Below are 12,637 nucleotides of genomic sequence, written 5' to 3'. Positions count from 1 at the left end.
TCATTTCCTTTTCTTCATGAGAGTCGGAACGTTCCACCCCAGCCTGGGGTAGTCACCGTCTATAACCTGCATTGCTATGTTGTCAGACTACATTGTTCATAGTTTGGGCCTGGATTGCAGCAGCAATGACAGCCTCAGGCAAGTGGACATGTCCTGCAGCTTATTTTTTACTGGTCTCCTCCATCTCTTCACCCAGAGGCATCAGGAGCCCACACAGGGAAATCCAACCCTATGAAAGTGAGGCTCTTACAAAACCAGACCTGAAACAATTCAGAAAGGCATTTTCATCTACTTGCAGCTCACGTTTTTAGGCAGCAGCAGAATACTTCTGAGCCAAACAAGGAAGAACTGTACACAGTCCAATTTCTCAAGTCATTTCAGGGAAAGGGGGGGGGAGAGAGAAGAAGAAGAGAATGAGGACACATTAAGATTAATATAAGAGTTTTCAGAAGAGAAACTTTCAATTTCTGAGCTGCCAGATGCAGCAAAACACACATTTTAGCAAGAAAAAAATTACATGGAAGACAAAAAAAAGCATCATCCTCAAAGTTAGAAAGCATCTTGAAGTTTCAGGTTTATGCCAGAATAAATCTACTAGCCACAACACAGCATCCATTTTCCATCTTGTCCTACAGGCAGGCTACCCTCAGGGGAAAAATCTCAAGAGGCACTTGCTGTCCCAATGTACTTCAGAGGCTGATACAAGAATGCCTCGGCCTTTCAAAAGCAAACAATACTATGAAATCATGAAATACTAAGGCATGATGTATGATCAGTTGAAAAACAGACTACATGGTACAGCAAGATTAAATGGACAGGTACCTCCTAGAAACTGGAGGTACACTGAGCACTAAATCCATTAAAGAAATGACAATGGCATTTCTTTAATGGGTTTAGTTTAATGACCTACATTGTATATTCAACTCTGTCTAGTAAAGATCAGTGTCCAAGGAAGAAGAGCAACAGGGTGTGTGATGTGATGCAACCACAACTACGCAGTCTCAGTTTTAATTGGTAGCGATAGAACTCTTTCCACTGTGATCAGAGACTTTGCTGTAACTAGATCAAGCCAAATGATTTTTTAAAAAAACAGACAAGCCACACCTGATAAATGCTCTGCCCTTATTTTAAAACAAGCATCATATTGGCCTCCCTATGGCATTCTGTGGAAACAGGAGGTCACAATCCAACACAAAAGTGGAACACTTCACAAATTTGCATATCCTTGCACACCAGTCTCCATTGAGATCCCTCAGAAAGATCTGTTAAGAGATGGACCGTGGAATCATTAAGCAAGCTCTTAGTTTAAAACCCAGCACGTTCAATGGGACTTACTTTTTGTGTTGTGTGTAGAGGATTTTAGCCTTATACTGTACTTAGCAGAGGTGGTATTCTGTACGTGGCTATACCACTTTAGACTTGCAGGCAGCGACTTGTGAGATGGAACACTCCTAGAAGCAAAAAAAACCTCTGGCACATCTGAAAGAGGACTCTCTGCTAGAAGTATTTCCCACAAGATCAATTCCTCCCCACACCATATGCAGGGATTAAAAAAAAAATCCTAGGGAAGATAACTGCAGATAGAAGTGGGAAATTTAACACCAGTAGGCATACCTGCCAACTCCTAATCCAGTTCTGTTCCTTGGTCAATATGCACACTGAAAAAAGCACACTTGGCCATTTTTAATGCTCTAGAAGAGAGGCATTCAGTGTGGCACCTGCCAGATGTTATGAACTACAATTCCCATCATCCCTGATGATGATGTCATGATGATTCATCTGGAGTTGTAGTCCAAAACTTGTGGAAAGTACAATGTTCATGACCAGTACTGTAGAACAGTGTTTCTCAACCAGTGTGCCTCCAGATTTTTGGGACTACAACTCCCATCATTCCTGACCACTGGTCTTGCTAGCTAGGGATGATGGGAGTTGTAGTCCCAAAACATCTGGAGGCACACTGATTGAGAAACACTGCTGTAGAAGGACCTGATCCAGCAAATAAAGCTGCACTTCTCTCTCTGCTAGAGTTCAGGGACTTCCCTATGGAACTGCTAGTCCCTAGGCTACATCCCCAGAGTAGGGTTGCCAAGGTAGATTTCAACAACAGTCACCACAAAGCTCTAGCAACAGAGAGCTCATTCACCTTTGCTCCACATTTCTATGCAAAGGTCTGGGCTTCCCAGGTCTGGTTCAAGTGGGGTTGTTTTGTGCCCTTTCCCCCTTTCCCCACAGAAACCTGCTCTTTACTGAATCAGAACAAATAGGAATCTTGCTCCAATTCAGCGTTAAAAATTGGGTTTTCTTGGAGAAAGCTTTGGGCAAAAAGGAAATGGTTTAGCACAAACCAGGGAACCAGAAACCTGTTCCTAGAAAGTGTGGGTCAAAAATTAAGTGTGGATGAGCCCTTAATTGCTCTAGGGTTATATGTCTGACCAGGCACAAGAAATGCCCACTAGGTTCACAGAATGCATTTATTTCTTAAGACAGCAAGATCTATCAGCTTTAGAGTTCTCCTGTCTATCCTAGAACAAAGGCCAATCACTAAATCTCACTTGGTAGCTGTACTCTACAGTAATTAACAAGTCAGCTGAGCAGATTTATATTTTACAATTAAAATTACCCTGGTTTTAATGTCTGGTTGATCAGAGGGTGTAGCTGGCTTGTAATGAAAGAAAGCAGGTGTGAGGGACGAGGGATACAGGGAAGTCCCTCCCATCTTAAGTTCCAGCCCATCCCCAAGCGTGGGAGAGAGTAAGGAGAGCTCTGCCTCCAGCGGAGAGTCAGGAAGTGGTGTCCGAGGCTCAGGCAAGGTTGTGGAGCCCAGGCCGCAGGTGGGACAGGAAGTAGGACGCACAGGGGGGAGGCCAATTCCCCCAACTCCCGAATTGCGACGCAAACGTAGGGGGAAGAGGTTGGGTCTGCCAAAGCTGTGGTGCTGGAAGAAAACGCGCCAATCGCCATTCGGGAGTTCAGACACCTCACCTTAAGGATGCATTTTTACTGCTCTGAACACTGTAAATAATCAGCACTTAATAAAAACCTTAAAAGACCATGCTGGAGTCGTTACTCTAGAGTAGCCATACCAGGCCCTCTGACAGCAACTCCCGAATCTTTTTTTTGGCTACTTTGGAGTGCAGCGATGAGCGCTCAAGAGGCTGAGCATTGGAGGCTGGAGGCCGAAGCAGCGAAGCAGGAGCTGCAGAACCTCACAGCGCACGCACAGCAGCAATTGCATGCCGCTCAGGAGGAAGCGCGAGGGGCGCAGGAGGAGCTGAACAAGCTGGTGGACCAGGTGAGGACAAAAGAGGAGACTGAGAAACAGCTAAGGGTGATGGTTTTGGACCTACAGAAGAAGTTGGAAGAGGAGAAAGCCGCTAGAGGTGGGGGGGTGCCCCAGCCGCAGCTAGTCCAAGTGAGAAGGGGACAGAGCCTAGTCACCAAGTTTAGCGGCGACCCTAGGGAGTACCTAGGATTCGAGACAGAAATAAATTATGCGCTGGAATTGCATGCAGCAGAATTCCCAGATGACGCGCACAGAGTCTCCTTTATCATAGAGCATTTGACGGGGGCCGCCCGAGAATGGGTAAGACCGCTCATCGCGCAAAAAAATCCTTGCATGAAGAACGCAAAATTATTTCTAGAAGCTTTAAAAATAATGTACGCTAGTGACAGTGAAATGGAGGCCACTAAAGAGGAGCTTCATAACTTAACACAAGGAAAATCGACAGTTAGGGACTACTGGGCGAGATTCACCATGCTGGTGCACAAACTGGGGTGGGATCTGCAAAGTGAGCCAGTGAAATCAGCCTTCTACATGGGTTTGCACGCAGACGTTAAGGATGAGCTGGCAAGAGGTCCCAAACCGCGAACTATGGATGAGTTAAGCAAAGCGGCGCTAGCGGTGGGGGTGAGACAGGAATCCAGATGGAATGACAAACAAGCGACGCGCGCAGCAAAACCTTGGTTCCCACGCTCCCAGGACAGACCACATCACCAAACCCCACCCCAGGGCCCGCCCCCACACCCGCCCAGGCCAAGCCCAGAGCCGGAACCGATGGAGATCGGAGGAGCGCGCGCGCGGGCTTTTCAAACCCCGGCGGCGCCAAGACGCAAGGAGGGAAGAGGCGGGAATTGCTTTCTCTGCAACTCCCCCAGGCATCGCGTCAGAGACTGCCCTCATCGCAGAGAGTGGCAAGGAAAGGCGGGAACGGTTGTACCTTCCCCAGCTGACGCAGCACCACAGCAGGGAAACGAGACAGCCTGGCTGCAGGAGACAAGGGGGAGCGGCCAGGCACAGTCAGCAGACAACAGCCCCCGCCCGCCCACCCGCACAGAGAGGAGCACAGCCAGCCCACCCCTCCCAGAGCAGGAGTGGTTCTAGAAGTCACGCTCACGCTCCCAAATGGCTATCCCCTGACAGTCCTCGCCTTAATTGACAGTGGTGCCTCAGCCAACTTCTTCTCGAGAAACTTTGCGGAAGAGCACCAGATCCAACTTCTGCAGCTGGATTTTCCCCTGCACGTGGCCACCATTGACGGCAGAGAGCTGCTGGGAGGGGCCATCACGCATCAACCCCCCCCCCCCATGAGAATGACGGTGGGAAGGCACTCAGAGACACTGGCTTTCAACGTCACAACCATCTCAGACCCCCCCATCGTCTTGGGCATGAGCTGGCTGACGCGCCACGACCCCTCCATAAGTTGGCACCAGAGATGCATCACTTTTGGATCGGACTTTTGTCTGGAACATTGCATGCAGCACCAACCAGGGGAGGGGCCTCCGATAGCCACGGTGGCCACCATGCACGTCAAGGGGGGTGAGGCAATACCCAAGCCGTACTGGGACCTGCAGGAGGTCTTCAGCGAAGCGGAGTCCGACCACCTACCCCCACACAGGCCTTTTGACTGCCAGATCAACCTGGTGCCAGGGGCAACTATACCCCCAGCCAAGCTGTACGCCATGTCAGATCAGGAACTGGAGGGTCTGCGCGCTTTCATCGACAAGAACCTCAAGCGGGGGTTCATCAGAGAAAGCAAGGCAGCAGGGGGCAGCCCGGTCTTCTGGGTGGACAAGAAAGACACGCAACAGCGCCGTCTGGTGGTGGATTTTAGACGGCTGAATTCGGTGACAGAGCCAATGGCTTTCCCCATGCCCAGAGTGGATGATCTCCTGACAGCGGCACGCAGGGGCAAGATCTTCACCAAGCTCGACCTAAGAGGGGCGTACAACTTGATTAGGATCCGGGAGGGTGATGAATGGAAAACCACGATGTTCACGCCTCTGGGCTCTTTTGAATATCTGGTGATGCCCTTCGGGTTGCAAGGGGGCTCAGCATGCTTCCAGGCCTTCATGCACCACGTCCTGGGGTCCCTCCTCTTCAAGAACTGCTTGGTCTTTCTGGATGACATCCTTATCTACTCCAATGACCCAGTGCAGCATGTGAAGGATGTCAGGGAGGTGTTGCAGCGCCTGAAGGACAACCACCTGTATGTGAAGCTGGAGAAGTGCAAGTTTCACACCAAAGAAGTGGACTTCCTAGGCTACAAGCTGTCAGACAAGGGGCTGGCGATGGACAAGGACAAGGTGCAGGCCATCCTGGACTGGCACAGCCCCAGGACGCGCAAAGATGCCCAACGCCTACTAGGCTTCGCGAACTTCTACAGGAAGTTCATCAAGAACTTCTCTCGCGTCACGGCTCCTATCACCGACTGCCTGAGAGGCAAGCAGAAGTTCCGGTGGACACCAGAGGCGCAAGCAGCGTTCGAAAGCCTCAAGAGGGTATTCGCTTCAGACCAGCACCTGTTCCACGTGGTGCAGGATGCGCCCCTACGCCTGGAGACAGATGCTTCGGACAAGGCTCTGGGAGCGATTCTGTTGCAACTGGACGCCAACAGAGAGTGGAGACCCTGTGCCTTCTTCTCCAGGAAGCTGACCCAGCCGGAACGCAACTACACAGTGTTTGACAGGGAACTTCTCGCGATCCACGCTGCGTTCCAGCACTGGCGACACTTCCTGGTGGGCGCCAAGCACCCCATCCAGGTGTGCACAGACCACAAGAACCTGGAGTTCTGGAGAACTGCCAGGGTGCTCAACCAGCGGCAGATACGGTGGGCAGAGTTCTTCTCGAACTTCAACTTCTCCATCCACTACATCCCGGGAGAGCAGAATGTCAGGGCGGATGCCCTCTCCCGCAAGCCAGAGTACATGGAGGAGGAGTTGCCACCGGCACCCAGGCATATTTTCCCCCCATCAGCATGGTCCTGCGGAGCAACAGTGGTGAGCGAGGCAGAACTCACAGCACTGACAGCAGCTGATGAATTTGCCACCCGCATCTTCAGAGAACTGAGAGGGGGGGGAGCAGGCCAAAGACTTTGAGGAAAGGAGGGGTTTGCTTTTTTACAAGGGAGCCCTGTACCTGCCAACCAAACAGCTGAGAGGTAAGGCCCTCAAGCAGATGCACGACAACCCAACGGCGGGTCATTTTGGAAGGGACAAAACCACTCACCTAGTCATGAGACACTTCTGGTGGCCAGGGGTGCGGGAGGATGTTCGGGATTATGTAAGGGGATGTGACACCTGCCAGCGAGCAAAGGTGGTCAGAGCGCCACCAGCTGGTTTGCTGGAGCCCTTAGCCACACCGCACAGGCCGTGGGAAGTAGTGTCCATGGACTTCATCACAGACCTGCCGTCGTCCAGGGGCAAGACCGCAGTGTTGGTGGTGGTGGACCTCATGTCCAAAATGTGCCATTTTATACCGTGTGCCAGGGCGGTCTCGGCAGAAGAGACGGCCAAACTGTTTGTTGACCACGTATTCAGACTGCATGGATTGCCTTTAAGGGTTATTTCGGATCGTGGCCGCCAATTTGTTTCCAGGTTCTGGAGGCGGCTCATGAACCTCCTGCAGGTGGAGGTCAGCTTGTCGACGGCTAGGCACCCGCAAACCAATGGACAGGCGGAGCGGGTCAACGCCATTCTGCAGCAGTACCTGAGATGTTACGTCAGCCAGAGGCAAACGGACTGGGTGGATCGCCTGCCACTGGCAGAATTTGCCTACAACAATGCGGTGCACGTCTCCACAGGGGTGTCGCCCTTTAAGGCCAACTACGGGCGCGACCTCAGATCTTTCCCGGAGAGGGAGGGGGAGGAGGAGGAAGAGGGCCCACAGGCAGAGGATTGGGCAGAGGACCTGGAGACGGTGCACCAGCAGCTCAGAGAACACTTGGAGAGGGCCAAGGAAGCGTACAAGAAGGGGGCAGATCGCCACAGGCGACCGGGAGAGGTCATCAGGGTGGGGGACAAGGTTTGGTTATCCTCGGAAGGTCTTCCCACCAGGGGGCGATGCAAGAAGTTAGCACCCAGGAGGCTGGGCCCCTTCACGGTCACGCAACAGGTCAACCCGGTAGCCTTCAGGCTAGCACTGCCGGAGGACATGAGAGTGCACCCAGTGTTTCATAGATCGCTGCTGTCGCCGTACAGGGAAAGTACCAGGTTCAGGGACAGCGATCAGCCTCCAGAGGGAGGGGGGGAGACGGGAGACGCCCGACAGCTCAATGAGGCAACTGAGATTTTAGACTCAAGGAGAGGGGTGAGAGGACTGGAGTACCTGATAGCATGGGAGGGCACTCCGCCGTCCCACAATGAGTGGATACCGGCCACAGAAGTACCTGAGGAATTTTTAGTGGAAGAGTTCCACGCCCTGTTCCCCCACAGGCCCAAGCCCTGGCACATGGAAAGGGAGGGAGAGGGGGAGGGGCAGGAGGAAGGGATAGCAGGCAGCAGCTCTCCATGGAGATGGGAAGCGGAATTTGAGGACACGGAAGAAGAGGTGTGGGTTTCACCGAGGTCAACGACGTCAGAGGCAGGAGAGGACTGGCAGAACATTTTTACTCCCACCAGCTCTGACGCCACTGACTTCTTGGGATTCCCGTCTTCTCAGGGGGAAGGAGAAAGATCGCAGGATTGGGGGGAAATTTTTACACCCACAGGCTCGGATGCCACAGACTTCTTGGGGTTTCACTCGTCCCCAGCAAGCGGAGAGCCACTAGGAAGGGGGGGAGAGGAGCCTGGGAGGGGGATGGATGTGAGGGACGAGGGATACAGGGAAGTCCCTCCCATCTTAAGTTCCAGCCCATCCCCAAGCGCGGGAGAGAGTAAGGAGAGCTCTGCCTCCAGCGGAGAGTCAGGAAGTGGTGTCCGAGGCTCAGGCAAGGTTGTGGAGCCCAGGCCGCAGGTGGGACAGGAAGTAGGACGCACAGGGGGGAGGCCAATTCCCCCAACTCCCGAATTGCGACGCAAACGTAGGGGGAAGAGGTTGGGTCTGCCAAAGCTGTGGTGCTGGAAGAAAACGCGCCAATCGCCATTCGGGAGTTCAGACACCTCACCTTAAGGATGCATTTTTACTGCTCTGAACACTGTAAATAATCAGCACTTAATAAAAACCTTAAAAGACCATGCTGGAGTCGTTACTCTAGAGTAGCCATACCAGGCCCTCTGACAGCAGGGTTCCTAAAGTAGAAATAATTCTGGTTGGGTGGGACATTATAAGCTTCCAAGATTTTAAAAAGCTGAGAGGTTCTAGTTTTTATTCCTGAGCTCACAAACTACAGTGAGACACAATTTCCCCACCACCCAACAAAGACATTGGTGGCTGGAGGTCTGGGAAATGAACTGGTGCTCAGTTTATAGCAAAAAAAAAAAAAAACCCTTCTCAGAGTATCTCCAGATCTAACAAGGCAGCCTATCTGGATCATCAGGGAAAATATTTCCTCGCAATTTTTTGCGTTTCTCGTGGCTTCCTTGCGGAAGTCAACTGCAGCTGCCATCCCTAGATAGCCACTTTTGGGGAGGCAAACCCCACTAAACTTAGTGGAAATAAAAATAATAACTGAGTAAATATGTTCCATAGGGCTGCACTGTTCAACAGCAAGCAATTCTTTGACTTGGCATGTCTTATTGACTTCTGTACTTTGGGGGGGTGCTGTCATACTGGATCACTTTGGGATAGTATAGGGGGGGGAGTGGCCCAAGCCTCACCCTCACATTGGTACAGATCCCCCCCCCCAGCTGTTGAAGTGCAACAGCCACCATTTTCAGTAGAGACTTTCCTCCTTGCAACACCAATGCCCCATCTTCCCGCCCAGAAAACAGCTGCCACTGGTTTGTCTGCAAAAATGGGCAAACTGAACAACAGGTTTTGAGGGGTACCTCTGGAATTGTCATAGCATCCAGAGGAAGAGCAGAGAGTGGCTTCTTCCGCCTCTGCCACCTTACCTCCCTCTCTCTGGGCAACACAGTAGGGGAGAGGGAGAGTTCAGCGCAATAAATACATTCAATCAGTTTTTTTCCTGCCAGTTCAGCCTCCCTGTCTAGGTGCCATAAGGTGCCATATCTGCACTGCTTCAGAGGGAGGATGCAAGTGAGTGAGGGAGAGATTCCTGTTCCCTTTTGCTCACCCCCTTTCTCTCTGGGTGGAGCAGTGGAAAAAATTGGGCTCAGCCCCACCCCATAGACACACACACAGAGATCTGAGAGACAGCCCCAAAGAATCCTAGCAAGAGGCTTCCATACCTATGCTCTCCCATTAGGCAGGGTTCAGTAGGGCCACCCAGAGAGAGTGGGTGAGCGAGCCAGAAGCAGCTGCTCCCAGCAGGGCAGCCCCACCTAAAGTGACGATAAGGCGTTCAAACTGGCAGAGCTGCTCTCTCTTGCTTATTGCCTCTCTCTGGGCAACCTTGCTGGGTCAAAGTAGAATCTTACCTGGTAGAAGAGCCTCCTTAAGGGCAGGTGAGGAATCAGAGGTAGCTGCTCCTTGCAATCACCACTTGCTCAATTCCACCACCACCACCCCAGGCAACTTAAGTGATCTTTCTCTTGAGGAACAATGGCATGTTAAGGAGGCCCTACCAGAGACATGTTGCCAAGCATCCCCACCCAAACAAGCCTGCTGAGTAGAAAATTATTCTCTTTAGCAGAAACACTGGGCATAATGACATCCTGGGTCCTATTTAGTACTGGAGAACAGGTGTGGGGGACCTTTGGCCTTCCAGGTGTTGCTGATCTGCAACTCCCATCATCCCCGCCCAGCTGCCACAGCTACTGGGGCTGTTCAGAGTTACAGTTCACCAAAATCTGGAAAGCTAAACGTTCCCCACCCTTTCCCCAGAACAATTATATTCCTTTTAAATGTAACCAGGGGGCCACATATTACTACCACCGCCATCCAAGAAAACAGTCAGCTCTAGAATTGCAAGTACCCCTAAACTTTGATCTGACCACCTTAAAAAAAACTAATGGTCTTTGGAAAAAATCAGGGACCTAGTTTAGGTGGCGATCCTAGTCAGGTCTACTCAGAAGTAAGATCCTCTGAATGCAATGGGGCTTACACTCAGCTAAGCTCGTGCAGGATTCCAGCCTTCGCTTGCAACCCTAAGCACAATTTACCTGGTGACTTCTGCGGGGCTTTCTTCTGCGTAGACACAGATGCGATTTCTGTGTTAGCACACCTGGTCCTGGAGGAGGCGGGGCGGGACAGCTTCAATTTAACACCAAACCAGGCAGGTGCTCCCTATGCACCCGACGGAAATAAGATCCCACCCACCTGTGTGCAGCGATGGCTCGTTCTCTGCAGGGTCCGCGCGCTGTCTCTCGGCTCCTCGTCCTGAATGGGACGCAGCCGCGGCTGGAGATGCGCCTTTAAACCAGCCCCGCCGCCCAAGCTACCGCTTGAAACCGGTGAGCGGCAGCTCTCCCTGCCCAATCGGAGGCCGGCGCACCCAAGCCCGCCCCTCTTCCCGTTCCTCGCCAATGAGCGAGGCAAGGCGGGGAAAGGAGGCGAGGGGAGGGCGAGAGGAGTGGTGTGAGAAAATGACGCCGCGTGGCCAGAGGGAGGGCGCCCAATGGGCGCGCCGCTGACGCCCGGGCCGGCGAATGAAGCGCGTGACGCGGTTGCCCGGCGGCCAATGGGAGCCCCGCTGCCGACTGCGGGGTGAGGGCAGTCGCCGCTGCAGGTCCTCTGGTGAGAAAGAGGAGACGGTCGCTTAGCAACGGGAGGAAGGCGCGCATCTCAGCGACGCAGCATCATGTTACCCGAAGAAGGGAGCGAAGGAGGAGAGCCCTGGTGCCTGCGCAGCACAGCGAAGAGTGGCAGTTAGGCAGGGAGCTGAAAACGATATGTTGTCGTTTAGTCGTGTCCGACTCTTCGTGACCCCATGGACCAGAGCACGCCAGGCACTCCTGTCTTCCACTGCCTCCCGCAGTTTGGTCAAACTCATGTTCGTAGCTTCGAGAACACTATCCAACTATCTCGTCCTCTGTCATCCCCTTCTCCTTGTGCCCTCCATCTTTCCCAACATCAGGGTCTTTTCCAGGGAGTCTTCTCTTCTCATAAGGTGGCCAAAGTATTGGAGCCTAAACTTCAGGATCTGTCCTTCCAGTGAGCACTCAGGGCTGATTTCCTTCAGAATTGGATAGGTTTCATCTTCTTGCAGTCCATGGAGCTCTCAAGAGTCTCCTAGGAGCTTCATACATGCTGGAAGGAAGCTCCTCCATATTCTATTATTAACTTTTTTTTTTGTTTGGTTTTTTTTTTTAAAAAAAAAAAGTCTTATTGATAGCCACATCAAGGAAAATGGCCCACCAGCTCCAGGTTCTCAAGGAAAGTCTGGTGGTTTTTCGTACTTTATTTAACAACACACACGGATGACAAATGCTATCACGGCTTTTCGTACTTTATTTAACAACACACACGGATGATGAAGAAGAAGAGTTTGGATTTTATATCCCGCTTTATCACTACCCGAAGGAGTCTCAAAGCGGCTAACAATCTCCTTTCCCCTCCTCCCCCACAACAGACACCCTGTGAGGTGGGTGGGGCTGAGAGACTTCAGAGAAGTGTGACTAGCCCAAGGTCACCCAGCAGCTGCATGTGGAGGAGCGGAGACGCGAACCCGGCTTCCCAGATTACGAGTCTACCGCTCTTAACCACTACACCACACTGGCAACAAATGCCACATGATGACAAATGCATGGTGCCAGTACTCACCATGAAGTTGTTACAGTAGGTGCCACACTTTTTAACATCGAAAAAGAGGTGCCAGTACTTCGTACCATTGAGAACCCCTGAAAAAAAGCACTGGTAAGGCGACTGGGCAAAGAAGTATTTTTAACTGGAAGAAAATTGTTTCAATTTGGACTCATCTACACTTCCTTTTGTCCTGCATTTCTTGGCACAGGTTAAGGCTTCCCAGGTCCACACCCAAGTGGGTGGGGTTTTTTTGTCCCAGCGCTTTCCCTGAAAAGCCGTATTATCACTGAATTAGAGCAAATGTCAGTCGGGTTTTCTGTGGATCACTGTTTGCTCCGATTCAGCAAAAAAACATGAGTTTTCCTGGGGAAAGCTCCAGGACAAAACTCCCCACAAAACCGCTCGGATACAGACCTGGAAAGCTCAGACCTGTGCCTAGAAAGCGTGGAGCAAATGTAAGTGTAGATGAGCCCTTTGTGCACCAGGCCATTTATGTGCTACAGAGCCAGACATTTGCTAGTTCCTTTTATGAACTTATTTGCAAAGCTGCATTTGTCTTGAAGTGTAAGTTTTCTTGTATTTTATTCTGCGAACTGCCCTGAGATCTTTTGATGA

The 12,637-nt window shown here is 51.7% G+C and overlaps 1 protein-coding gene across 3 annotated transcripts in view; it reads right to left on the bottom strand.

Annotated features, from left to right (window-relative positions):
- Nucleotides 1–10,730, bottom strand: part of HMGCS1 (3-hydroxy-3-methylglutaryl-CoA synthase 1) — a 30,028-nt gene extending 19,298 nt beyond the window's left edge. The window contains exon 1 of one of the 3 annotated variants that reach the window (XM_035100388.2): nucleotides 10,598–10,730. The gene's annotated coding sequence lies outside the window, so the exon portion shown is untranslated. The other 2 variants (XM_035100389.2, XM_035100390.2) reach the window with 2 other exon arrangements.
- Nucleotides 10,731–12,637: the final 1,907 nt, after the last annotated feature.

Source organism: Zootoca vivipara, chromosome 11 (assembly GCF_963506605.1).
Source record: "Zootoca vivipara chromosome 11, rZooViv1.1, whole genome shotgun sequence".
Lineage (NCBI taxonomy): Eukaryota > Metazoa > Chordata > Lepidosauria > Squamata > Lacertidae > Zootoca > Zootoca vivipara.
The sequence above is the reverse complement of the archived record's forward strand: the minus strand, read 5'-3'. Positions and strand labels throughout refer to the sequence as shown.